The sequence below is a fragment of the Lineus longissimus genome, chromosome 4 (assembly GCF_910592395.1).
Source record: "Lineus longissimus chromosome 4, tnLinLong1.2, whole genome shotgun sequence".
Taxonomy (NCBI): Eukaryota; Metazoa; Nemertea; class Pilidiophora; order Heteronemertea; family Lineidae; genus Lineus; species Lineus longissimus.
Genome location: NC_088311.1, coordinates 12,026,849 through 12,032,848, shown reverse-complemented (window position 1 = coordinate 12,032,848; position 6,000 = coordinate 12,026,849).

Sequence of the window (6,000 nt, the reverse complement as noted above, 5' to 3'; positions counted from 1 at the left end):
GCGCAATATCACAACGACCTCGCACTTCATCGCCAAGAAATACGACAATTCCAGGAAGAAAATACCTCAAGCTTCGGCAGAGAAACGGCGCCGAATCTTGTCGACCCTTGAGGAGGGGGGAGGGGGGAAAGATACGCATTGATACTTGCATAAGTGAGAACGCGATCAAATTTCCCGAAATGGTCCGATTGGTCATTGAAGCAACGTGTTCAGGATGTCGCCATGGTGTCAGCATTTTGATTGGCCCATAGCATAATTCTGAACCCAATTAATTTTTTTTTTCGCTGGGGTGTTGGTAAAGTAACGCCGACATTTTTTCCATTTTCGTCCATCACACTGAACAGGTTGGCCTCCATCTCCATGAAAAACCTGAAATGACCCAATCATTGGATGGTGTAATTTCCGATAGGGCGATAGGCTAAAATTCTAGGGTAGATTGAAGGAATCATGAAAAACAACGCATTTGAACATACACATGTTCCACAACAAGCTGCTCCATGCATTTTCGTTCGGAAGCCTCTGCGATCATCAATATTGTCTCCCTGTCCAAAATACATCCCCGAAACGTATGATACGGAAGGCGGTGGTCTTTGACGAAGGATGCATTGGTAACCCGTTTATCTTCACCAACATGCTTGGTATGCTTTTACATTTCATTAACAGTCATGGTACAAAGGCATCACTTAAAAACGAGTAATCTCAAAATACCACTTGTCCTTCGCAACCAAAGCAGTATATAGGAAGACGAAATACTTGAGGAAACATAGTACATGTATACTAGTATTCATAATCTTGAAAAAATATGAAAATATTTACGATGACGCGTTTGATTTTTGAGAACATCCATTTTACAATAGTATCGGTAACGTACCCATTGCAGGATTATTAAGCACTATTTGAATCTCATGAGAAAAATGCCTCGCCAATTGCAAGGTACTCCGCTGGCGAGGATTACTCTCGGGGGGGGGGGGACTTGCAAAAACAAAAACGATATAAAATTTCATTTTTTAGTGAAATAATTTTCTCGCATTTTGCCGTAATTTTCTCGGGGGGAGACGACTTAGTAGAGAGTTCGAGATCCGCAACTTACAGAAAAACTTATACGTATACTTATACGCATCTGCGTACGGTGACATGAGAAATCCCCAACTTATGTGACGACTTAATCATATCAATAATGTAATATGAATGTGGATTGGATTCCACCAGTGCCCTGTACCCAATAACTTACGGCTCGCCATATAAACGCGCGATATTTTGGCGAATTGCTATAATTATAGGACTATTTTGTTGGTTTAAATGAATTCTTTTCAAACTAAACAGAACTAAGATACCTTCATTCGACAATCAGGGGATAGGAAATGTAACACGACATGTTCATTTCCAACATGATGTAATCACGTGACACTCCGACTGTACCCTGGGTCCCACACGAAATCGGCCGATAATGATGACGTCACCGGCTTCGCCTTTGAATATGAATATGAATATGAATATGAATATTTATTCGACCAACAAAATTTACAAGGTGCATTAATGAAATACATGATATTGATTGTGGTCGGGAGCAGAACAAGACCAGATTGGCCGCTTAATGCCTGCTCCCTTATGAATTACATGTAGTACAATGTTAATTATTATATACAGGATTTACAATTTAATTTACAAGACAGTTCTATTTTACAGTGAAGGAGTGAGTAATAACAGTTATAAGACGAAAAAAGTTTAACGAATGTCGCAAACATAGCAGTTGTGTCGATTTCGATTAATCAACGAATATTATACACCTTTCCAGAAATGGGGCGCTAAGTGTCCGAAATAGTGATGTCATAAGGGGAAACCAGGCATTATGGTGGAGGGACAAAGGAGATAGTCATGGTTGACCAACACACTTGAATGCCTTTGATGACGGACAAGGGGGAAAAAGTTAGTTCCAATGCAAGCCACCAATTTCGGGAAGCATGTATACGGCTCCATGTATACGCCAGCCCCCATATTCTTGGAGCTACATTTTGAAGGGACATTGTTGATCAAACCGATTTTCCGACCAGAACCCAACTTGTGAGAAAAAAAAAATACCCTCAAGGTGTAAATTTTAATCCTGCATCAAATCTGATGTGAATGGTTTTGAAATCAGAGTGGAACATTAAACAAAAGAAAAAACATGTTTTTGGTGGCAGTTCGTTCATATTCCTAAAAGTCTTCTTGCGTTGTATTTGTTGGTCTCCGCGTACAACAACCTCTACATCCGGGGTCTACTTGCTTAGCATTCAAAATGGCTGCGCCACTAGACCCTGAAAACTCGTGTACGGCACATGAAATCATATCGCTCGTCACCGCCAGAAGCTGGGGGTGACGTAGAAAGTTTGACCCATTGTGCGTCTATTCGGGCACTACGTGTCAGCACTGTTTCAACGTGACCAAAAACCGTTTATAGCCGATCAAATAATTGTAAAATTTACCAATTAACTCAGGATGTATCACTACTATAATGGACGTAGAGCTGAAACAGTTTGTCACACATCTCCTCCGTCAGTTCAGATCGGATGAACTCGAAACTTTTCCTGAAAGTCGTGGATGACATGGAGATGGTCCTCGCCGGGTTAAATGGGTAAACTTTGCAGCGATCATCTTTTGTTTTTTCTATATATGGGCATACTCATTAACATATGGGGCCATTTCAGCAGGTCTGAATTTGCACATTGGGCCATCTATTAAATCAAAAGTGTGGGATTATACGAAAATAAGCCGGGAAAGTATTGGGGCCACTATATGTTTAAAACATTCATCCATCTCCGCAATTTTCCCCCTTTATTTTGGTCGTACTCTTTCACCTTACGTTGTTAATCGCTCTTAATTTTTCGAAGTACCGTATGGTAATTCATCACGTGATACACGTCACGTAATAACAAAACCGCCTCACCCGACCCAAGCACTGGGCGCAAAGTAGCGCACAGCTCCCTATATGAATACCCAGGGCAAATATAAAATATAATATAAAATCACGATTAACATTTCTTTACTGCAATAAAAACAGGCCAACCACTGCAGATTAACAAGTAAGTGAGTGTTCCGGAACGAGTGAAGTCCGTGCGGTGGGTGTCGAAAAACCCTAGGCGAACTACTTCCTCCGTCTGGTGCTGTCACCCACTATGCTCGCGGCATTTGTTGTACTAAGTTCGTAACTTCACGCAATTGCCTCTTCACCATTCGCGAAATAGTTCGTCAAAATAACTCGAGACCACTTTGAAGAGTGGTGGAGTTTAGACAACATCACAACCCCCAGACACATCTCTTCATTTCACCCAAATTGCCCCAACCCCACAGTAAGCCAAGACCCTAAAACAACCCGCGCCACGGGTATCATGCTAGTACAGATAAAGAAGCCTTATACTTAAATATAGAAATAACTTATTAAAAGGGATTTTGAAATAATATTTTCACAGTGCTCGCACGATTGGGTATTGTAACTCGTGCTTCTTCGGTTCTATTTGCTGGGTGTGCCCGCATGGCCCGATTCAATTACACAATTTTTTTTGTAGAGGCAATTTGTTTTTTTTATACCATTTCAGCATTAGCTCATATATTATCCGGGTCTATGAATATCTATTATGCCGCCAATTGATTTGTGATCGCATTAGGGTAAATGGTTATGTAGACTCATAAGTCACCCTTTTTGTCGATTCAATATGCCATGAATATGCCAAGTGTCAAAACATCATTTACATCTTATTTCCATGTCAAACAAAATTCGTTGACCAATCAAATATACTGTGGTTTCACTTTTATAACATAGTGACCTTGACTGGTCTGAAGTATAAATTCTCCCAACTGATCAGTTTTCATAGGCATTACAACATGTGTAATCACATCAGGGCAACGAAATGAATGCCAGCAGAGGTACACATTGACCCATTATTGAATAGTCCTCATAGTGAATCCATTTCAATCAGCATGACCCTTCTTTCTTCATTACTCTGAAACCTTATTACCAAAGGCAAAGGCTATTTTTGGAATGCGTTTCATACCGCTGACATGTTTATTTCCACATCTTTTCAACTTTTGCTGATGTCCCCTCATAACCTTATTTGATTGTTTTAAACATGTTAAATGTCCAGTTATTCCAACATTAATCAGTCGTAATACTGGTGGTTTTTATCAACGTGTGCATGAAGCGGAACTTCTTGTGAAGTTAACCTAAAAAAACGTCTGTCATGTAGGCTTTATGATTACATAATCAAAAAATTCAAACAAGATAAAATCAGGTGCATTGGCACCACATGTTCCTCAGAACTCATCTAACACAGAACACTAAACATGTTGAAAATCGCTGCCTTATCCTTGCTGATCCTGGTGACAGCCATGCATCAAGGTGAAGACGATGAAGCTGATGTAGCCGCAAATGGTATGCCCGACAACAATGATGAAGAAAATGCATTGCAGACCAACGTGTTCCCCGTCGACGCCAGAGTTATTCCATTGCGGAAAAGGTCCGTCGCCTACTGGACTTCCATGGGTTACATCAACAGGGGAGGGTTCTTGATGCGGCAGAGTATGCACGAAATAATCACATCCCATACCAGACGTTCCGCACTTGGTTGAATAATGAGGAATGGATTATTGAGCAGGACGACCAGAACCGGGGTCAACGCAGAAGAGTGAGAGAGGGCCATGGTAGTTTGTGGCCGACAGTTGAAAACCGCGTCCTAGGACGAGTTCAGAACACGAGAGGAAGAGGATTGCCTGTCTCGCTTGCTGATATCCATGATTATGGCATCGAAGAATTCGATTACTATTGGGCAGAACTCCCTGAAAATGAACGAAATCAACTGGAAGCTTCAAGAGCGGAAAGAGCACATTTCCATGCATCAAATGGGTGGGTTAACAATTTCAAAAAACGCAAAGGATTATCCCATCGAAAACGGACAAAGAACTCGACGACGATACCAGACGATGCTCCGCAACGTGTACATGCAACAAATGGTTAACATGAATCAGACATTCGTACAGTTAGACTTTCCCCCTGTCTACACTTACAGTGCCAGGGGTGCACGGCAGATCGATGTGAAAACATCTTTGGGCAACCACAAGCTTGGCTGTTCAGTGTCCCTAGCAATCGGTAGCAATGGGGAAAAACTTCCAGCGCATGTGACCTTTCGGGAGCCTGGATTTGTCCGACAAATTAGAGCATTGCATGAAAACAATGAACTACCAGAAAACGCTGTTTTTTCCAGTTCTCGCACTGGTTGGGTGAACAATGAAGTGTTAACAGACTGGCAAGATCGTGTGCTATTTCCAAATGTCGGGGATCTACAGGATGCTATTGGTTCCAAAATGTTGATTGTGGACAGATTTCGTGCACACCTAAGTGAAGCATTCAGTATCCCAGTGATTAACCATGGCCTCCTATTAGACTACATCCCAGCAGGCTGCACTTCCCTGGTGCAGCCATTAGATTTAGTAGTCATGAGGCCGTTTAAGACGCTGGTCAGAAAATATTGGAAATAGTGGAAAGTCTTAAACACTGATGATGATGGTGTATCCCAACGGATTTCATAGTTAATTTTTTTGCAGATCATAAGCCGTGCCTGGGATGAGGTAGACCCTCATTCAGCAGAACATGCATTTGCTGTAGCAGGACTCACGGGTGAACAACAAGTTGTAGGCCTAAATGATTTTGTTCAAGTAGAGGGAGAAGAGCCAAATGATGACGATCTAGAGTTTTTTGACGAGCCACCTGCTACGGATGATGAATTTGAATTTGAGTAATTGATTGATTTTTATTTCTCATTTTTCCGGGAGCAAACGGAGGAATGTTTGACCTTGTAAGTAATTTTTTCAGAAGTACAGTATATGTAATAAAATACAGAACCAAACGAAAATAAAGTTATACTTGGCCAATGTTCATGTTCGTAGACGGAAAAGTGTCCTATTGCCATATTTCAATGATCTAAAACCAATTTGTCTGGTGTTATAATGATTTAAGAATGAATGAATACC